General features: G+C 39.8%; 1 protein-coding gene across 9 annotated transcripts in view; it reads right to left on the bottom strand.

The window, feature by feature from the left end:
* chl1b (cell adhesion molecule L1-like b) overlaps positions 1 to 24,248 on the bottom strand; it is a 389,182-nt gene that overhangs the window by 275,720 nt on the left and 89,214 nt on the right. Inside the window, exon 1 of one of the 9 annotated variants that reach the window (XM_061923972.1) lies at positions 4,894 to 5,004. The exons of the other annotated variants lie outside the window; for them this stretch is intronic. The gene's annotated coding sequence lies outside the window, so the exon portion shown is untranslated. Of the gene's footprint in view, positions 1 to 4,893; positions 5,005 to 24,248 lie in introns of those variants that run through there. 9 annotated transcript variants of the gene reach the window in all.

The following is a 24,248-nucleotide window of genomic DNA, read 5'->3' as shown; positions in this document are numbered from 1 at the left end:
TGTGTCCCGTGAAAAACCTTCCGATCGGAACTCTCTAATAACCAAAGTTCCTTGGGTGAATAGTCTAAACTCACTACACCGGTATGTTTTAGTGCTTTCATGAAGAGTTTACTGACAGATATAAGTAAGAACTTTACACTACTTTATAGTAGAAATGGCAACAGCGGAGGATGAATGTCCCATAACAAGAAGATAGAGAAAAAGAAGAAGCTTATCGGGATTTATGCAGATCCCAAATACAGATCAGCAGGTACCAGAAGGTAAGAAAAGTTTTTTTTGCATAATATTGCGAAACAAAACGCCAAATAATATGTCTTACCTTATACACACACCATAATAATACTTGTATGTTTAATGTGCTGACAATCCATCAAGCGGTGCGGCTTCATTGCTTACCAAAGTTGGACTAAAACATTTTGATAGATTTTTGAGCGCCGTGTGTTCTATATTTTCTATGGAACATATAACACGTTTGTGTTGTTTATTTGAGTCACATTGCCATCATATTGCAGTCTACACGTATCTCTTATGTTTGACTGCCATCTACTGGTCACACTTATTATTACACCATGTACCAAATAAAATAGTTTTGAGGTTGGTAAGCAAAACCCGAATTATTCCATACATAAACATATGTTATTAGGCGAACTGTCGAGTTTCGAGAAAAAAAAAAGGATTTTAAGTGTGCCTTATAATCCGGAAAATACGGTATATGTAATCACGCTGTTTAATACTGCATCCACTTTAATTGAAGCATGCATTATTTATACATGTGAGGGAAATGTTATTTACCCAGTGTTACATTGTTATATAGCTTCAATGTATAACAATAATACTTTATGAAATTCCTGCTTCAGAACACAGGTGCTTTACAACAAAAAAACATCCATTCCAGATGTGAATGACTAATATTAACTCACAGTGTGTAGGTCCCACTTTTTAATCGTTTTTTAACTGAGACACTCCCTTGAACGACTAAAAGTAAATATTGGTTTGCTACCAACGTTCATATTTTCAACACCTTTTCACTGCATGTCACATGTAATTTCCAGGCAAGAACACTTAAACCCAGATTCTTTTTTTATGTAGCTCTTTCATGTGGTTAAATCAGGGGTCAGCAACCCAAAACGTTGAAAGAGCCATATTGGACCAAAAATACAAAAAACTGAATCTGCCCGGAGCCGCAAAAAATTAAAAGCCGTATATAAATCTATAATGAAGGCAACACATGATGTAAGAGTCTATATTAACTATAATAGCCTACTATCAAAATGACTTTAAAAGTATGTTTATAATGAAGGCAACACATGATGTAAGTGTCTATATTAGCTATATTAGCCTACTATCAAAATGGCTATGTGTTGCAGGCTGAAGCAAATCTTTGTTGACAGAAATGTTGAAATGTAATATTTATTCTACACATTTTTACAACATTAGAATCCATTAGTAAAACAGAGGCTAAATCCTGGAAATTACTGGCTTTTAATGGCCAAAGGTATAGATTTTTTTGTCCAAGTTAAAGGACACACAATATATTTATTAAATTTTTTGGCAAGCTAAGTAACATTTGCTGTGGTCTGGAACAACATGGCACACAAACAACCATCTGAAATGCAGACAATATTACATACAGAAAATGTGTCATGAGACATGCACAACTAAATTATATACAAAGAGGATACAAGTAAACAAAATGAAACAAGCTCAAATATACCTACAAATGAGGCATGATGATGCAATATGTACATAACGCTATCCTAAATAGCATGCTAGCATTCGTTAGCTTGTACTGACCAAATATGCCTGAGTAGCACTCCAACAAGTCAATAACATCAACAAAGCTCACCTTTGTGCATTCACGCACAGTATAAAACTGTTGGTGGACAAAATGCGACAAAGAAGGAGTGGAAGATTTTACATGCAAACAAACTGTTGCGTCACTGTCCACACTATGGTGAGTTCAAGAGCCGCCGAAATTAGTACGATGTTCACCAAATACTCTCTCATCAGTGAAGCATACACACAAACATATTAAAGGGGAACATTATCACAATTTCAGAATTGTTAAAACCATTAAAAATCAGTTCCCAGTGGCTTATTATATTTTTCAAAGTTTTTTTCAAAATTTTACCCATCACGCAATATCCCTAAAAAAAGCTTCAAAGTGCCTGATTTCAACCATCGTTATAAACACCCGTCCATTTTCCTGTGACGTCACATAGTGATGCCAACACAAACAAACATGGCGGAAAGAACAGCAAGCTATAGCGACATTAGCTCGGATTCAGACTCGGATTTGAGCGGCTTAAGCGATTCAACAGATTACGAATGTATTGAAACGGATGGTTGTAGTGTGGAGGCAGGTAGCGAAAACGAAATTGAAGAAGAAACTGAAGCTATTGAGCCATATCGGTTTGAACCGTATGCAAGCGAAACCGACGAAAACGACACGACAGCCAGCGACACGGGAGAAAGCGAGGACGGATTCGGCGATTGCCTTCTAACCAACGATTGGTATGTGTTTGTTTGGCATTAAAGGAAACTAACAACTATGAACTAGGTTTACAGCATATGAAATACATTTGGCAACAACATGCACTTTGAGAGTGCAGACAGCCCAATTTTCATCAATTAATATATTCTGTACACATACCCTCATGTCAGCAGGCCAGGGAAGCTAGGGTCGATATTCTTCTCTTGATCATCTTCGGGACGGTGTGAGCCAAGACATCCAGGGGGTTTAGCTCGCTCGTCTGCGGGAACAAACTGCCGCCATTGCTTGCCGTGCTACCGAGGTCCTTTGTCCCTGAATTGCTCACACACTCCGGCAGATTCAATGGGGGTCTGGCGGCAGATTTCTTTGACTTTATCGTTGGAAATGCATCTGCTTTGAGTGTCGCAGGATATCCACACATTCTTGCCATCTCTGTCGTAGCATAGCTTTCGTCGGTAAAGTGTGCGGAACAAACGTCCGATTTCTTGCCACTTTCGCATCTTTGGGCCACTGGTGCAACTTGAATCCGTCCCTGTTCGTGTTGTTACACCCTCCGACAACACACCGACGAGGCATGATGTCTCCAACGTACGGAAATCAGTCGAAAAAACGGAAAATAACAGAGCTGATTTGACTCGGTGTTTGAGAAAATGGCGGATTGCTTCCCGATGCTCCGAGAGCGAATAATAGAAAGGTGTTTAATTCGCCAAAATTCACCCATTTAGAGTTCGGAAATCGGTTAAAAAAATATATGGTCTTTTTTCTGCAACATCAAGGTATATATTGACGCTTACATAAGTCTGGTGATAATGTTCCCCTTTAAACAGTAGGCTTTCTAACAATTGGGAAGGTTTGTGTCATGTTTGTCCTCAAACAAAAACCATACTAAAACAAACAAAAAAATGCCAGAGTAGCACTCCAACAAGTCAATAACATCAACAAAATGCACCTTTGTGCATTCACGCACCGCATAAAACTTTTGGTGGACAAAATGAGACTAAGAAGGAGTGGAATATTTTAAATGTAAAACTTTTGCGTTACAGTCCACACTTTGGTGAGTTCAAGAACCGCCAAAATTAGTAGGACAAAACAATGTTCATCCAAATACTCTCATCCGTGAGTAAAGTAAATTAAATATACCTACAAATGAGGCATAATGATGCAAATTGTACATACAACTCGCCTAAATAGCCTGATTAGCACTCCAACAAATGAATAACATTAACAAAATGCACCTTTGTGCATTCAAGCACAGTATGAAACGTTTGGTGGACAAAATGGGACAAAGAAGGAGTGGACGATTTTACATGTAAACAAACTGTTGTCACAGTTCACACTATAGTTCAAGAACTGCCGAAATGAGTAGGACAAAACAATTTTCACCAAATACTCATATTATACATAATAAACAGTGGGCTTTCTAACAATTGGGAAGATTGGCGTCATGTTTGTCCTCAAACAAAAACCATACTAAAATTAAAAAAAATATATTGTTCCCCCATCTTTCCATCCATCCATCCATCTTCTTCCGCTTATCCGAGGTCGGGTCGCGGGGGCAGCAGCCTAAGCAGGGAAGCCCAGACTTCCCTCTCCCCAGCCACTTCGTCCAGCTCCTCCCGGGGGATCCCGAGGCGTTCCCAGGCCAGCCGGGAGACATAGTCTTCCCAACGTGTCCTGGGTCTTCCTCGTGGCCTCCTACCGGTCGGACGTGCCCTAAACACCTCCTTAGGGAGGCGCTCGGGTGGCATCCTGACCAGATGCCCGAACCACCTCATCTGGCTCCTCTCGATGTGGAGGAGCAGCGGCTTTACTTTGAGCTCCCCCCGGATGACAGAGCTTCTCACCCTATCTCTAAGGGAGAGCCCCGCCACCCGGCGGAGGAAACTCATTTCGGCCGCTTGTACCCGTGATCTTGTCCTTTCGGTCATAACCCAAAGCTCATGACCATAGGTGAGGATGGGAACGTAGATCGACCGGTAAATTGAGAGCTTTGCCTTCCGGCTCAGCTCCTTCTTCACCACAACAGATCGATACAGCGTCCGCATTACTGAAGATGCCGCACCGATCCGCCTGTCGATCTCACCATCCACTCTTCCCTCACTCGTGAACAAGACTCCGAGGTACTTGAACTCCTCCACTTGGGGCAAGATCTCCTCCCCAACCCGGAGATGGCACTCCACCCTTTTCCGGGCGAGAACCATGGACTCGGACTTGGAGGTGCTGATTCCCCCATCTTTTTCCATTTTAAATCATTTTTTAAAAATGCGACAGGGAGCCACTATAACGGCGCTAAAGAGCCGCATGCCGCTCCAGAGCCGTGGGTTGCTGGCTCTGGAGGAAACACTTCAACATACATAAACATAGAACCAGAGACAGAAATGGCAAAAATGATTACTTACAATACAACATTTGACATCGTTCCTTTTTCTGGTCTGCAAAAAGGATGTATATTCCTTTCCGAGGCGATAACGTCCAGTGTAAACAACAAGTATGAACAGAAAAATGGAGAGTCCCAAACCGGGCTCTGTGTCGTGTCAAACAGGTTGGAGACAGAGGAACTGTGGCCACATATGTTGGTCAAAGCCTCTCGCTCGGTAAAGACGCTCATTAAGCCTCTGACAATCAATCCCACAAAGCCCCATGTAAAGGCTATTCACAGGGTGGGTACAAAGGACTGGTGGAATGCAACTTCCATCTACCCCCTTTGCTCTGTCACACAACATATAGCTGTACCTGAAGCAATTTTATCAGAGGTAAACAGAGAAACATGTACAATCAGAAGGTAATTGCTAAGATCACCTGCTGTGTATACATCGGTTGAGATTTTTTCAACTATTGACCATTTCATACTGGTTTCTAATCCTGTTTTATTCTAAAGTAAACCAAGGTCCATTTGAACGGGGTTGGGAAAATTTAACCAATTGACCAGTTTGGACTTTTGAAATGAAAAGACCTGATTGTTTCGCTCTGATGAACAGGGGGGAACTTGACTCCATGGCTATGACAGCTGAAAGCGTGGTGAGCAGAGTGCTGGGACTGTTGATAGGAACAAGAACAAGCACAGGCTCTCCCCAGAAGGGGGTGGAAAGGGGGGGGTTGCTCTCAGTCTGGATGATCTACGATGTTGGGATTGGTTTAAGACCCGGGGTTTTTACTAAGAAGAAAGGCAGAAATGAAAAGTAGGAGGAGGGTCATGCTTGAGTTATACGGATGTGGGGTCGTAATTGTTGTCATAAAAAAAACAACCCGAGCACGGTTGCGTCACTGAATGAGCAGACACAAATATGCGTATTATTTCCCCAGGCCTAATTAATGTGGATTGTTCGTAACTATTGGGGATGAAATTGTGTATCTTTGCAGCACTAACATGACACTACATCACCGTTTCCATATGAGTTAGGAAATTGTGTTAGATTTGCAAATCATTTTCAACCCATATTCAGTTGAATATGCTACAAAGACAACATATTTGATGTTCAAACTGATAAACTTTTTTTTTTTGTTTGCAAATAATCATTAACTTTAGAATTTGATGCCAGCAACACGTGACAAAGAAGTTGGGAAAGGTGGCAATAAATACTGATAAAGTTGAGGAATGCTCATCAAACACTTATTTGGAACATCCCACAGGTGTGCAGGCAAATTGGTGCCATGATTGGGTATACAAGTAGACTCAGTCATTCACAAACAAGGATGGGGCGAGAGTCACCACTTTGTCAACAAATGCATGAGCAAATTGTTGAACAGTTTAAGAAAAACCTTTCTCAACCAGCTATTGCAAGGAATTCAGGGATTTCACCATCTACGGTCCGTAATATCATCAAAGGGTTCAGAGAATCTGGAGAAATCACTGCACGTAAGCAGCTAAGCCCGTGACCTTCGATCCCTTAGGCTGTGCTGCATCAACAAGTGACATAAGTGTGTAAAGGATATCACCACATGGGCTCAGGAACACATCAGAAACCCACTGTCAGTAACTACAGTTGGTCGCTACATCTGTAAGTGCAAGTTAAAACTCTCCTATGCAAGGCGAAAACCGTTTATCAACAACACCCAGAAACGCCGCCGGCTTCGCTGGGCCTGAGCTCATCTAAGATGAACTGATACAAAGTGGAAAAGTGTTCTGTGGTCTGACGAGTCCACATTTCAAATTGCTTTTGGAAACTGTGGACGTCGTGTCCTCCGGACCAAAGAGGAAAAGAACCATCCGGATTGTTATAGGTGCAAAGTTGAAAAGCCAGCATGTGTGATGGCATGGGGTTGTATTAGTGCTCAAGACATGGGTAACTTACACATCTGTGAAGGCGCTATTAATGCTGAAAGGTACTTACAGGTTTTGGAGCAACATATGTTGCCATCCAAGCAACGTTATCATGGACGCCCCTGCTTATTTCAGCAAGACAATGCCAAGCCACGTGTTACATCAACGTGGCTTCATAGTAAAAGAGTGCGGGTACTAGACTGGCCTGCCTGTAGTCCAAACCTGTCTCCCATTGAAAATGTGTGGCGCATTATGAAGCCTAAAATACCACAACGAAGACCCCCGGACTGTTGAACAACTTAAGCTGTACATCAAGCAAGAATGGGAAAGAATTCCACCTGAGAAGCTTAAAAAATGTGTCTCCTCAGTTGCCAAACATTTACTCAGTGTTGTTAAAAGGAAAGGCCATGTAACACAGTGGTGAACATGCCCTTTCCCAACTACTTTGGCACGTGTTGCAGCCATGAAATTCTAAGTTAATTATTATTTGAAAAAAAAAATAACGTTTATGAGTTTGAACATCAAATATGTTGTCTTTGTAGTACATTCAATTGAATATGGGTTGAAAAGGATTTGCAAATCATTGTATTCTGTTTATATTTACATCCAACACAATTTCCCAACTCATATGGAAACGGGGTTTGTAGATGCCAAAGTTTTGTTTTTTTCCAATGGCATTATCTCTCTGGTATTCTTAGTCTTCCTTTTTGCTTTACTTATATAGTCAAGAATTGACTAAATGTACAGTTGTGGTCAAAAGTTTACATACATGTCACGACGTGGTTTTCGCTAACGGCGGGGTCGTTCTCCCAGGAAGGCAAACGGACGACTCCGGACAGGACTTGCAGGTAGGAACATGATTTAATTTTAAGAAACAATCAACGAGGTACAAAACAGAAAACAACTTGAAGGCAAGCGTGCATATCGGACGTGGAAGCTAAGGCAAAAACTTGGGACATGAAACTACAGACATGAACCTCACGAAACTGTGGTATGAAACAAAGACGAAACTGTGGCATGAAATAACTAGCATTAACTATGTGATAGAACAAAGACGAAACTGTGGCATGAAACCAATAGCATTAACTATGGCATAGAACAAACACGAAACTGTGGTATGAAACAAACACAAAACTGTGGCATTAAATAACTAGCATTAACTATGTGATAGAACAAAGACGAAACTGTGGCATGAAATAACTCGCATTAACTATGTGATAGAACAAAGACGAAACTGTGGCATGAAACCAATAGCATTAACTATGGCATAGAACAAACACGAAACTGTGGTATGAAAAAAACACGAAACTGTGGCATGAAATAACTAGCATTAACTATGTGATAGAACAAAGACGAAACTGTGGCATGAAACCAATAGCATTAACTATGGCATAGAACAAACACGAAACTGTGGTATGAAAAAAACACGAAACTGTGGCATGAAATAACTAGCATTAACTATGGGATAGAACAAAGACGAAACTGTGGCATGAAACCAATAGCATTAACTATGGCATAGAACAAACACGAAACTGTGGTATGAAACAAACACAAAACTGTGGCATTAAATAACTAGCATTAACTATGTGATAGAACAAAGACGAAACTGTGGCATGAAATAACTCGCATTAACTATGTGATAGAACAAAGACGGAACTGTGGCATGAAACCAATAGCATTAACTATGGCATAGAACAAACACGAAACTGTGGTATGAAAAAAACACGAAACTGTGGCATGAAATAACTAGCATTAACTATGTGATAGAACAAAGACGAAACTGTGGCATGAAACCAATAGCATTAACTATGGCATAGAACAAACACGAAACTGTGGTATGAAAAAAACACGAAACTGTGGCATGAAATAACTAGCATTAACTATGTGATAGAACAAAGACGAAACTGTGGCATGAAACCAATAGCATTAACTATGGCATAGAACAAACACGGAACTGTGGCATGAAACAACTAAGACTTACGTAGTCCAGGCATGAGGTAAACAACTAATGATGCCAGGACGACTGACTGGCTAAGGCAGGCTTAAATAGTCCTCTGATTAGCAGCAGGTGCGTGTCCCGGACACCAGAGGCAGGTGAAAATCATAAGTAGCCATGGTAACTAAAACAAACCCAGGTGTCAAACAGGAACTAAAACAGAACAGAACATAACAAAACATGAACCGGACCACGGATCATGACAATACACTATAATTTCTATACTTCTTATTGTTTTGTGATTGAGAGATTGGAGCACATACTTGTTGGTCACAAAAAACATTCATGAAGTTTGGTTCTTTTATGAATTTATTATGGGTTTACTGTAAATATGACCAAATCTGATGGGTCAAAAGTATACATACAGCAATGTTAATATTTGGTTACATGTCCCTTGGCAAGTTTCACTGCAATAAGGCGTTTTTGGTAGCCATCCAATTTTTGACCACTCCTCTAGACAAAATTGGTGCAGGTCAGCTAAATGTGTTGGTTTTCTGACATGGACTTGTTTCTTCAGCATTGTCCACACGCTTAAGTCAGGACTTTGGGAAGGCCATTCTAAAACCTTAATTCTAGCCTGATTTAGCCATTCCTTTACCACCTTTGACCAGTGTTTGGGGTCATTGTCCTATTGGAACACCCAACTGCGCCCAAGACCCAATGATTTTAGGTTGTCCTGAAGAATTTGGAGATAATCCTCCTTTTTCATTGTCCCATTTACTCTCTGTAAAGCACCAGTTCCATTGGCAGCAAAACAGGCCCAGAGCATAATACTACCACCACCATGCTTGACGGTAGGATTGGTGTTCCTGGGGTTAAAGGCCTCACCTTTTCTCCTGCAAACATATTGCTGGGTATTGTGGCCAAACTGCTTATTTTTTCTTTCATCTGACCACAGAACTTTCTTCCAGAAGGTCTTATCTTTGTCCATGTGATGTCAGCTCAACTCAAGACAGCCATGACATTATTTTCTTTACAAGTGTATGCAAACTTTTGACCACGACTGTAGGTGTTCATCTTCTAAAGCAGGGGTCGGCAACCTTTACCAGTCAAAGAGCCATTTTGACCAGTTTCACAAATTAAAGATAACAATGGGAGCCACAAAAATTTTTTAAATTTAAAACGAAATAACACTGCATAAAAAGTTTTTTTTTTTGCTTTGTGCTATGTATAAAACAGGGGTCTCAGACACGCTGCCCATACCTTATTATGGAATTTGAATGCTGGTGCGGCATGCAGGTTTTTTATGAATGGCGCTTGTCAGCGTCATGCGTGCCGTGTTGGTACAGCATATTGCACCCACTACAACCAGCGTGCATGATCAATTACACATTATATGGGACTTCCGCTTGCTCACGTAAGTGACAGCAAGGCATACTTGGTCAACAACCACACAGGTTACACTGACGGTGGCGGTATTAAAAAAAAACAACTTTAACCCTCTTACAAATAATGCGCCACACTGTGAACCCACACCAAACAAGAATGACAAACACATTTCGGGAGAACATCTGCACCGTAACACAACATAAACACAACAGGAAACATACCTAAATCCCATGCAGCCCTAACTCTTCCGGGCTACATTATACAGCCCCCGCTACCAAACCCCGCCCACCTCAACCAACGCGCAGAGGGGGGGGGGGTTGTAGCCCGGAAGAGTCAGGGCTGCATGGGATTCTGGGTATTTGTTCTGTTGTGTTTATGTTGTGTTAAGGCATACTTGCCAACCCTCCCGGATTTTCCGGGAGACTCCCGAAATTCAGCGCCTCTCCCGAAAACCTCCCGGGACACATTTTCTCCCGAAAATCTCCTGAAATTCAGGCGGAGCTGGAAGCCACGCCCCCTCCAGCTCCATGCGACCTGAGTGACGTCAGGTGCGCAACACCACGTAAATCATTGGCCAACCAAAAAGTAACCCCAGTATTCTATAGCCAACATTCACCAGGAGATGGCAACAGACAAACATAGATCACTATTACATTCCTCCCCTTTTAGAAATGTATAGAAGTTACTCAAAATAAATAAACAACCCAACCAAAAAAATGCAGCAGCTCGATTAAAAAACTGTACTTAAGCCACATTCTTTTCTTTTTTTTTTTAGTACTGAACTCTTAACCCTCATTTGTAAAAAAAAATAACATGCTTATTATACAAACAGTATTTGTACACCTTTAACACAGATTTGTATACTGTCTTCAGAGATTCAGTTGTTTTGGTGGTACTCGAAACCTTTCTGGGTACCTGCGAAAGGGTGTTCAGCATGGTTAGAAAAATAGTGACAGAGAATAGAACAAGGATGGACAATTCAACCCTTAACTCAACAATGAGTAGATGAGTGTTGTGTGTGTGTATATGTGTAAATAAATGAACACTGAAATTGAAGTATTTCTTTATTTATATATATATATATATATATATATATATATATATATATATATATATATATATATATATATATATATAATAAAATATATATATATATATATAGCTAGAATTCACTGAAAGTCAAGTATTTCTTATATATATATATATATATGAAATACTTGACTTGGTGAATTCTAGCTGTAAATATACTCCTCCCCTCTTAGCCCCGCCCCCAACCACCCCCCCGCCCCACCCCGACCACGCCCCCACATCCCCCACCTCCCGAAATCGGAGGTCTCAAGGTTGGCAAGTATGTGTTAAGGTGCAGATGTTCTCCCGAAATGTGTTTGTCATTCTTGTTTGGTTTTGGTTCAAAGTGTGGCGCATTATTAGTAAGAGTGTTAAAGTTGTTTTATATGGTCACCGTCAGTGTAACCTGTGTGGCTGTTGATCAAGTATGCCTTGCTGTCACGTACTTGTGCAAGCGGAAGATGCATACTACATAACAAGGGGATGGGCTGGCACGCTGTAAATGCAGCTTATACAGGGCGCCAAATGCTGTACCATCATGGCACGCCCCTTATTATAACTGTAAGGGTGAAAATCGGATAATATTAATTCCGGGAGTTTTCTGCGAGAGGCATTGAAATCCGGAAGTCTCCCGGGAATATCGGGGGGTCGGCTTACTTGCCGAGCCGCATCAGAGTGATCAAAGAGCCGCATGTTGCCGACCCCTGTTCTAAAGGTTTACATTCTATGTTTTACCAATACACCGGTGTTGTTGTTTATTTTTTGCCAGATTGAATGCAGCCTGCCAAAAGCAGTAATTTATAGACCTCACACCCCTCTAGTAGTGCCAGTGCCAGACCCTCAAGAGTCCATATGCACTCATTAAGCCACAGCAGGATGGAGCATCAATGATAACCACACAGACAGAGAGAAGGCTTATGGACTTTACACAAATGCTTAGCTCTCTGAAAGCTGAGGGACATAGGTGACTACCGAGACACGCAGTTCCCAAATACTGAGTGTTTGTGCATTTTGGCTGGACAAACCTGACATTGTCCTGGGCACTTCCCCAAAGGGAATGTTCCATTTCCTCTCTTTCTGCGACTCAAACAGCATTTGAAGCATTTGTTAAAGCACCCTAAGAAAAACATCAGAGAACCCAAACCCAACTTAATCCATTGGAGCATTTCCTTTGGAAATCTCTGCTGTCCACATGGTCCCAGTCACTGTTCTCTATTATTATGTAATCTTTCAATAATAATCTGCTCTGCTGCCGAAGAAAATGCTTGCAACATCTTTAATGTATGACATGCCTGTTATCTCCCTCAAGCAGCAATCTCTAAATGTTATCAGACTGCTACAAGACGGGGGTCTGCGACCGCATTGTTGCGGTTGAATCACAATCATACTCTCTTGACCTGCTGCTCCCCTCCTCAGGCAAGCGAGCCAAAATAACAACAAGAAATATTAATAAGGACTGGCCAGTTCAGACCTAAAGCCGAAAAACCGCAACACATGCAGTTCATAGACCAAACACATTGAAAAGTGGCCATGTTTGAAATTGTCCTCTAACTGTCTGAAAATTACGCTATTGGTTTAGTTTGTTAAGGATCCTCATTAGTCTACACCGCAGTGGAGACTATTATTCCTGGGGTCCAGGCAAAAAAACATCACATAATCACAAAACAAAAGATTACAATGCAGTACAACATGATCAATAATACAATTTTGTAATACAAAAATAGCCACTGCAAAAAACAAAAAAAACAATAACTTGGAGTTTACATAATAATGTTCATACCAAAGATAAAAAAAGCAATATAAAAATATATATTTGTATTTTTTGCAGGAATAAAACAAAGAACCAATGGCCTACAATATACACATTGGTGTACCAAAGACAAACAATATTTTAAGTGACGAAAAATCAAATCAAATCAACTTTATTCATAAAGCACATTTAAAATTGACCACAGTGGTAGCCAAAGTGCTGTAAAATGGGCAGGTTAAAAGATAATACGAGTACCGAGCAAACACAACACAACACAAACAGAACACGATAAAAAATAAATAAATAAAATAGAATAAATAAAAACATAAAAACAGGTTCACAGCATGTGTATTATGGGGCGCCATTGCAGGATGGATATCACTCAGTGTTAAAAGCCATGGAATAAAAGTATGTTTTTAAGAGAGATTTAAAAACAGGAAGAGAGGAGGCTTGTCTAATACTCAGAGGTAGGTCGTTCCAGAGCTTGGGAGCAGCAGCGGCGAAAGCTCTGTCACCTCTAAGCTTCAGCCTTGTGTCAGGGACCGTCAACAGCAGCTGATCGGCTGATCTTAAGCATCGGGTGGGGCAGTAAGGCTGAAGGAGGTCGGAGAGATAGGTTGGCGCGAGGTTGTTTAGACATTTAAAAACAAATAAAAGGAGTTTAAAATTGATTCGATAACGCACAGGGAGCCAGTGAAGGGACGCTAATATAGGGGTGATGTGCTCACGTCTGCGGGTCTGTGTTAGCAGACGAGCAGCAGAGTTCTGCACGAGCTGCAGGCGGGCGAGGGAGGCCTGGCTAATGCCTACGTACAGGGCATTGCAGTAGTCAAGACGAGTCGAGATAAAGGCGTGGATTAATTTCTCGAGATCATGTCCTGATAGAAGCGGTTTCACTTTCGCTATTTGGCGTGATTGATAAAAGCTTTTTTGAACGACGCTGCTGATTTGTTTTTCGAATTTAAAATCTGAGTCGAACTTTACCCCCAGGTTTGTGACACAGTCGCTGAGATACGGGGTCAGAGTGCCGAGGTCAACGTTGGGGGAGGGAGTACCATAATTAATAAAATATGACATAAAAAACATACAAAATCAAGATAATATCAATATAAAAACGATAACCAGAAACAAAAAAAGGGATGAAAAGGGATTTTCACAATTATATTTCAACGATTTACTAATCAAATAGTACATCAATTATGAACTCAATTCGTTCTATGACCAAGTTCTTAAAGGGGAACTGCGCTTTTGTTGGAACTTTGCCTATCACTCCCAATTATTATGAAAGACATGACGACAAATTGATTTTTTTTTTAATGCATTCTGAATAATAAATGAAGTCCGCTTACAGCGGAGCCAATGGGAGCTCCACTATTCCGGCCATAAAATCCGATAAATAACCATTCAAAAAGCGCCAACAATACCCCATTTACATTTTGGGACTTGAATATTAACCAAGTATTTCTGATATTAATATTATAAGCTAAGCTTGGGCAACTATTTTGACTCGGGGGGGCCACATTTAGAGAAAACAATGTGTCTCTGGGCCGGTATATCAATCTATCTATTAGGAGTGTGGGAAAAAATCGATTCGAATTCGAATCGCGATTCTCACGTTGTGCGATTCAGAATCGATTCTCATTTTTAAAAAAATTATTTTTTTATTTTTGTTTTAATTTTTTATTTTTATTTATGTATTTATTTTTTTAATTAATCAATCCAACAAAACAATACACAGCAATACCATAACAATGCAATCCAATTCCAAAACCAAACCCGACCCAGCAACACTCAGAACTGCAATAAACAGAGCAATTGAGAGGAGACACAAACACGACACAGAACAAACCAAAAGTAGTCAAACAAAAATGAATATTATCAACAACAGTATCAATATTAATAACAATTTCAACATAGCAGTGATTAAAAATCCCTCATTGACATTATCATTAGACATTTATAAAAAATTCAAAAAAATGAACAATAGTGTCACAGTGGCTTACACTTGTATCGCATCTCATAAACTTGACAACACACTGTGTCCAATATTTTTGCAAAGATAAAATAAGTCATATTTTTGGTTCATTTAATAGTTAAAACAAATTTACATTATTGCAATCAGTTGATAAAATATTGTCCTTTAGAATTATAAAAGCTTTTTACAAAAATCTACTACTCTGCTTGCATGTCAGCAGACTGGGGTAGATCCTGCCGAAATCCGATGTATTGAATGCATAGAGAATCCTTTTGAATCGGGGAAAAATCGTTTTTTAATCGAGAATCGTGTTGAATTGAAAAAAAAAATCGATTTAGAATCGAATTGTGACCCCAAGAATCGATATTGAATCGAATCATGGGACACCCAAAGATTCACAGCCCTACTATCTATGTGTACATACACACACACACACACACACACACACACACACACACACGCACACATGTATATATATACCGTATTTTTCGGACTATAAGTCGCAGTTTTTTTCATAGTTTGGCCGGGCTCCAGTGCGACTTATATATGTTTTTTCCCTTCTTTATAATGCATTTTCGGCAGGTGCGACTTATACTCCGGTGCGACTTATACTCCGAAAAATGCGGTATGTGTGTGTGTAAGATGTGAAAACGTGCTGTACAGCATACTTGCCAACCCTCCCGAATTTTCCGGGAGACACCCGAAATTCAGCGCCTCTCCCGAAAAGCTCCCGGGAGAAATATTCTCCCGAAAATCTCCCGATTTTCAGCCAGCTCCATGTGGACCTGAGTGAGGACAGCCTTTTTTCATGACGGGAGGACAACAGGGTGACAAGAACTAAATCATCCAGACTAGAGATAAATTGTATTAATTAAATATATTTATTAATTAAAAAAAAAAAAACTAAAAATACATTTTTACTATATTTTGCTAAAAACATCAAAATTAATTGTATTTTTATTTGTATTTTTTCGTGACTCCTTATTACATCCAGCCACAGAATTATACATTAAAATAAACATATTTCAAATAATTGATTTTAAATTATCATAATAATTCATTTAAAATGACCATATTTAATTATTAAAATAATTGCTTGTTTATCAACAACTTTAGCATTTTATTCATTACATTTTGAAACTCTTAGAAGCCAAGTTATGTTATATTCCTTAATATTTATTTATGCAAGTTTGAAGTATTAATTATCTAAACACAGCTTTGTTTGCATATTTTCAGGATGTAGATATCTATATCTATATCTATATATATATATATATATATATATATATATATATATATATATATATATATATATATATATATATATATATATATATATGTATGAAATACTTGACTTGGTGAATTCTAGCTGTCAATATACTCCTCCCCTCTTAACCACGCCCCCAACCACGCCCCCCCCCCACCACGCCCCCACCCCCCACCTCCCGAAATCGGAGGTCTCAAGGTTGGCAAGTATGCTGTACAGTATGTGTGCTTGGGTCCTATTTTTAGGAACACTAATACAAAACCTCACAATAATGTCTGATTGAAAGCTAAAAACGATTTGACAAACCGCCTCAAAAAATGGAATTGTATTTTATTTTTTTTTTACTGAATGAGACACCCAGAATGTACATGAAAATAAAGAATGTGGGTTTTCAATGTACACGTGGCCCAGTGTGTAACAGTGTTGAAAAAGTGGATATTCCTGGTTAGGAGTGTATACTGAGTACCGGTATTTTTAGGTATCTTTGAAGGGGAACATAACAATTTCAGAAGGGTTAAAACCATTAAAAATCAGTTCCCAGTGGCTTATTTTATTTTTTGAAGTTTTTTTCAAAATGTTACCCATCACGCAATATCCCTAAAAAAAGCTTCAAAGTGCCTGATTTTAACCATCGTTATATTCACCCGTCCATTTTCCTGTGACGTCACATAGTGATGCCAATACAAACAAACATGGCGGAAAGAACAGCAAGCTATAGCGACAATAGCTCGGATTCAAACTCGGATTTCAGCGGCTTAAACGATCCAACACATTACGCGTGTATTGAAACGGATGGTTGTAGTGTGGAGGCAGGTAGCGAAAACGAAATTGAAGAAGAAACTGAAGCTATTGAGCCATATCGGTTTGAACCGTATGCAAGCGAAACCGACGAAAACGACACGACAGCCAGCGACACGGGAGAAAGCGAGGACGAATTCGGCGATCGCCTTCTAACCAACGATTGGTATGTGTTTGTTTGGCATTAGAGGAAACTAACAACTATGAACTAGGTTTACAGCATATGAAATACATTGGGCAACAACATGCACTTTGAGAGTGCAGACAGCCCAGTTTTTTATCAATTAATATATTTCGTAGATATACCCTCATCCGCTCTCTTTTCCCGGGGGTTTTGGCGGCAGATTTATTTGACTTTATCGTTGGAAATGCTTCTGCTTTGAGTGTCGCAGGATATCCACACATTCTTGCCATCTCTGTCGTAGCATAGCTTTCGTCGGTAAAGTGTGCGGAACAAACGTCCAATTTCTTGCCACTTTCGCATCTTTGGGCCACTGGTGCAACTTGAATCCGTCCCTGTTCGTGTTGTTACACCCTCCGACAACACACCGACGAGGCATGATGTCTCCAAGGTACGGAAAACAGTCGAAAAAAACTGAAAATAACAGAGCTGATTTGACTCGGTGTTTGTAATGTGTTTGAGAAAATGGCGGATTGCTTCCCGATTGCTCCGAGAGCGAATAATAGAAAGGCGTTTAATTCGCCAAAATTCACGCATTTAGAGTTCGGAAATCGGTTAAAAAAATATATGGTCTTTTTTCTGCAACATCAAGGTATATATTGACGCTTACATAGGTCTGGTGATAATGTTCCCCTTTAAAATTCTGGACTAATGATACTGCTATCAGTATTTTATTTTTGTTGGAGAACAAAGTTATGTCAATGTCTAGCTATAAGCTACAATATGTTTTGGGGCGGTTCATTGTGGCATTAGCTACACCATCTAGCGGCGGGTCGTGGCTCGTAACTCCAATCAAAGACAGTTTTCCTTTTCCCCCATCATCTGGCAAAAGTGCAGGCTTCGCCCAGTGTGAGGTTTTTAATTGAGTTCTGGGCACATAGCCTATTCCACCAAGAAGTTGTCCGTTACTCAAGCATTCAGAAACCACCAATAAGCCTCTAACCTGGCACATAAAGACCAACCTGTCTTTGGCTGATAACATTAGATTAGGTCCAAACTTTGAACACCAAAACACTCAGAGTATGTTATCCATTTGCTACAGTAACCGCCAATGCCATTTCATTCTTAAGTCTGCAAAGATTGAATGTTTTTATTGCATAAAGTTCACAAATTGGAAAGTTCTAAGGATATATGATGTCGGAAGATGGATCATGCCTTTTGAAGTGAGTGGTCCTCTCCATGGCCAGTGACTGCAAATGAAGAGGCAGTACTCTAACACAACACTTAGGGCGCAATGTGCATTTGTTTATCCAATTGTTATAATTATTTCCAGAACTGTTTTGTCTGCACAACACTACAAATACCTACTCAAACAATAAGCTCTGTTTAAAAAAATACACATCAAACAGTGGGCACACATTCTTCAATGGTTCAGTTGTAGAACATGTTTTGATCTCAGGACAATTTTGCCAAGGCTGAATATTGACTGCGGTCCTGTGAGGACAGTGCAGGCCCATGAGGCAGACTCTCCCACACTGTTCTTAATCAGCTTTTTCAGCCAGTCTGTATGTCACAGATGGTGCACTCGGTGATCATGGCAGTGATTTGCACACCTACTGAACAGAACCGGCTCAGCGTCTGCTCCACCTCTAGTACCACAACACCTACAATATCCCACATTATATGAAAGTGAGATTTTTTCATTACTTAATAGATATATATTACTGGCTTGAATATCGTAAATACCAGTGGTGTGCCGTCTGCTGGCCTAACATAACCAGAAATCCTGATCATAATTAACCTCTTAAAAGGGAACATTATCACCAGACCTCTGTAAGCGTCAATATATACCAGGGGTCCTCAAGTACAAATCTTGAAGGTCCACAAATGTTTTTTTGAAACAGGCTGGGTCCGTTTATTATCGGTCAAGCTTATCTAATAGCAGGAGGTAGGTAGTTTAACATTTTCTTAAAATTAACAAAAATAAAATAAATATCCAATAAAATACATGAAATATTTTCTTTGAAACAAAAATAAATAAGAACTTTGAAAAAATGTGTCCTCTGCATTTGACCCATCCCTTGATCCCCCCCTGGGAGGTGAGGGGAGCAGTGGGCAGCAGCGGCGCCACGCCCGGGAATCATTTTTGGTGATTTAACCCCCAATTCCAACCCTTGATGCTGAGTGCCAAGCAGGGAAGAATGCTGGTATGAGCTTTTAAACATAACCCGTTAACTGCTGCCAATCAAATGGTGAATAAGACACTCTTTAGGGTTCATATGTTTGTAAATCTGACTGTGTTGAAGTCAGTGCCTCACCAGCCATCAACCTCACCGCACGTTACTGCTCTGTTGCTATTTGTTGTTGTGTCATAGATTTAACAAAAATCTTGCTTGATGTTTCATATGGCTTTTTCAGCCTCGTGATTTCTTTTTTTCTTAGCTCTGAATCATGAGGAAATGTCTCTTCAAATTCGCGGTTCTCTTTCAGATAGTTACGTTTCAGATTTTCACTTTTCACCAGAGCAACAGTAGTGTTGCATAGTAGACACATTGGTCTGGTACTTGCAGTAGGTAGGATGAAAACATATTGCTCTGTCCATTCTTCCTTGAAACGTCGGTTTTCCCTGTCCACCTTTCTTTTACCAGCCTGAGCCAACTTGGAGCATGCCATTGTGATTTGATTCACATTCAGTGACTGACAAGTGAACAGTTAGCGAAGTAGCGATACGAGAAAACTGTGTGCCTGCAGCGAAAGGTTCCATGCACTGTGCACATGACCCAGGTGGTAACAGCCTATCAGCGCGTCGTTGTGAAAGAGATGACAACCCATACCCCGGAATTAGCCAATCAGAGTGGCGTTCTCTCGCTCTCACTCCGTCTCTCTCTCTTTCTCTCTCTGAGAGAGAGAGAGAGAGCGAGAGAGAGAGAGAGAGAGAGAGAGACGGAGTGAGTGAGACACGAGAAGTGTCAACGAAACGTGGAGATATTTGACTAAAAACAACAAAGAACGTTGACTTGCGCTAGCGATAACTCACAGATAAATACAATTATTATATTTTTTTATAATAATTATAATTATAATAATAAAAAAACATTTTTTTATTTTTTTATTTTTTTTTTACTATAATTCGTGCTGGGTCCGGACGGACACGTCGCTGGGTCCGGACATGGACCGCGGTCCGCCTGTTGAGGATCACTGATATATACCTTGATGTTGCAGAAAAAAAGACCATATATTTTTATAACTGATTTTCGAACTCTAAATGGGTGAATTTTGGCGAATTAAACGCCTTTCTATTATTCGCTCTCGGAGCGATGACGTTACAACGTGACCTCACATCGGGAAGCAATCCGCCATTTTCTCAAACACATTACAAACACAGAGTCAAATCAGCTGTTATTTTCCGTTTTTTCGACTGTTTTCCGTACCTTGGAGACATCATGCCTCGTCGGTGTGTTGTCGGAGGGTGTAACAACACGAACAGGGACGGATTCAAGTTGCACCAGTGGCCCAAAGATGCGAAAGTGGCAGGAAATTGGACGTTTGTTCCGCACACTTTACCGACGAAAGCTATGCTACGACAGAGATGGCAAGAATGTGTGGATATCCTGCGACACTCAAAGCAGATGCATTTCCAACCAGTGTTGGGACTAACGCGTTACAAAGTAACGCGTTACTGTAACGCCGTTACTATCGGCGGTAACTAGTAATCTAACGCGTTATTTTTTATATTCAGTAACTCCGTTACCGTTACTACATGATGCGTTACTGCGTTATTTTGCGTTATGTTTTATGTAGTATCGGCTAGAAACTGAGAAGATCTGAGTGTTGCAGCGCTGCTGAAGAGGCGACAAAAAAAGAGGCGCGCCGCGCGCTGTCTGTGTGTACGTGTGTGTGTGTGTGTGTGTGTGGGAGGGGGCGTGTCTGTGTCTACTATCAAGACGTCATGGCGAACCCCGAAGCCGAGTTTCTTAAAATGGAGATATTTTCAGTACGTTTCTTTTATCGACCACAAAGAAGAGAACATTTTAGTTGAATGTAAGTTTCAAATATGCTGAAACAGCGACAAAAACAACATGCTTCGACGAAGCTAGTAAAGAGACACACACTTCACCTCCAACAGCGGCTGGATTTTAATGAGGCACTGCACACTGAAGGTACACACACTCTGTCAATTCTCTTATATACTCTTTCATTTTAAACTTTTAGAGTGTTTGATTATCACATCACTCTAAATGTTTAGACTATAAAGTTCACAAACCTAAAGAGGGATACCAGTGGGCCAGGCTAATATTTCCTTTTCTCTAAACTAAGTGGGGAAATGTGTAGAGTGTTCTGGGCTTCAGACATGATTTTATTTCAGAATTCCTTGAGAAAACGCCTGGTTAGGCTTTATGTATGTAGTGTGTGCCTTTCTTGTTTTACAGCTATGTTGTTATTATGCTGTTTGTTACTTATGTATGTTAAGTTGCAGCTATTTAAAATAGTTTTGTCAATTTGTTCTGGTCTGAAACAAATTGGCCCTTTAAAACATATCTTTGTCTTTGTGTGTTGCATGTAGACCACATTGCTTAGCAGAGTTCAGTGATACAAATGCATGTCAAGTTGATCAACAGATTGTATTATTCTCCAGTGCAATAACAGTACTAAAATGAAGGCTAAAAGGGCATTAAATGGGGCCTTAAAAAAATTAAAAACATATATATAAGTAACTAAATAGTTACTTTTCACAGTAACGCACAGTAACTGAGTTAGTAACTGAGTTAGTAACTGAGTTACTTTTGAAATAAAGTAACTAGTAACTGTAACTAGTTACTGGTTTTCAGTAACTAACCCAACACTGTTTCCAACTGGACTGAACTCAGGGAGTCCAAAACTAACAGAATATAACAAAAACCTGATCCGGGCCACGGATCATGACAGATTCAATGAACGGGAGTGCGTAAATGTGTTTATGTATAGTATTTCTCCAGCATTGGTCATGTGATGACATAAATTATGGTATTTGGAAAGGTAATCATTGAAGTCGGACATCACTGAAGGCCTAGGTGGGATACGCACGGCCCGCCACTGGTAAATACTGCTTATTAGTAAAGCATGAGATTAGATTCTCTTTTTCAAACAAAGTAATGGTTGAGAAAATGAATGAGTATATTGATATGAATTATAATTATATAAAAGTAGTGCATAAAAGGTACTAGAATCTAGAAAAAAGGGCACTATATTCTCTCATGTTCCCCTTACAGCTTGGAAGTCAATTTAATCATGTGTCCCAACCGCAAATCAATAAGCTATTTTCCCAGGTCACTTCCAGCAAAAGGAAAAGCCTGTGCTCTACAGAGATGTGGAGTGTTTACACAGCTGACAGGGAATACAGAGGTAAACATGAGCTTGAAAATGAATTCATTAAGAAAAACGCAACGCCGCTTGGTAAAGCCCGTAGGCATGGTAACTGCTGTGGTTGCGCTCCGAGACTCACAGCCTATGGTATGCACATGCCTATAATCGCACTGGACAATATGAGTGCAAACACACACTTTTCAAGAAGGGAGCTGCCAACGCTCCTCACAGTGCCTCGTTTAGGACATGTTTTAACTATTACCAAAACATTTTTTTGTAAATTCACAACACCACAGGTAGTGTATTTGGTTCAAATAACCTTTATGCAGCTGGCATGAGCTTGATTGCTGCGGTAATTGTCCCTTGACCTTGTTTTGTAATTCAACCTTTTTCAACCTACAGGGATCATAAGACCATTGCAGTCAGTTGCCAGATCATTGTGAAAGAAATCACGATATAACTATTTAATCATAGCATTTATTACCGTATTTTTCGGACTATAAGGCGCACTTAAAATCCTTTCATTTTCTCAAAACTTGACAGTGCACCTTATAACCCGGTGCACCTAATGTACGGAATCATTTTGGTTGTGCTTACCGACCTAGAAGCTATTCTATTTGGTACATGGTGAAATGACAAGTGTGACCGGTAGATGGCAGTCACACATAAGAGATATGAGTCAAGTAAGCAACACCAAAATGTATATGTTCCATTGAAAATATAGAACATTACACACGGCGTGCGAAAAATGTATCAAAATGATTTAGTACGACTTTGGTAAGCTATGAAGCCGCACCGCTTGATGGATTGTACTGTGCTTCAGTTATAATTAATAGCCTTTATCTTTAAGTCCCTCATCGTGGCTCAAAAAATTGCTATAATTGATTGCTGCTGTCCAGTTTCGGGTGTAGTCAATTAGACCATTTTATTTTTTATTATTTCAGTGCCCAGTATATATATACGTATATATATACAGTACAGGCCAAATGTTTGGACACACCTTTTCATTCAATGGGTTTTCTTTATTTGCATGACTATTTACATTGTAGATTGTCACTGAAGGCATCCAAACTATGTAATTTTCCCTTTACCTTGTTTTCTAATTCAACCTTTTTCAACCTGGGTTCTGGATGTCTACAGGGATCGTAAGACCATTACAGTCAGTTGCCAGATCATTGTGAAAAATATCACGATATAACTATTAAATTATGTCATTTATTACCATATTTTTCGGATTATAAGGCGCACTTAAAATCATTTCATTTTCTCAAAACTCGACAGTGCGCCTTATAACCCGGTGCACCTAATGTACGGAATCATTTTGGTTGCGCTGACCGATCTCGGAGCTATTTTATTTGGTACGTGGTGAAATGATAAGTGTGACCAGTAGATGGCAGTCACACATAAGAGATATGTGTAGACTGCAATATGACTCAAGTAAACAACACCAAAATTGTAAATGTTCCATTGAAAATATAGAACATTACACACAGCGTGCGAAAAATCCATCAAAATGTTTTAGTACGACTTTGGTAAGCTATGAAGCCGCACCGCTTGATGGATTGTACTGTGCTTCGGTTATAATTAATAGCCTTTATCTTTAAGTCCCTCATCGTGGTTTAAAAAATTGCTATAATTGATTGCTGCTGTCCAGTTTTGAGTGTAGTCAATTAGACCATTTTATTTTTTATTATTTCAGTGCCCATTATGTATATATAAACACGTATATATACAGTATAGGCCAAATGTTTGGACACACCTTTTCATTCAATGGGTTTTCTTTATTTGCATGACTATTTACATTGTAGATTGTCACTGAAGGCATCAAAACTATGTAATTGTCCCT

The sequence above is a fragment of the Nerophis lumbriciformis genome, linkage group LG28, assembly GCF_033978685.3.
Source record: "Nerophis lumbriciformis linkage group LG28, RoL_Nlum_v2.1, whole genome shotgun sequence".
NCBI lineage: Eukaryota > Metazoa > Chordata > Actinopteri > Syngnathiformes > Syngnathidae > Nerophis > Nerophis lumbriciformis.
This window is presented reverse-complemented; position numbering and strand designations above follow the sequence as displayed.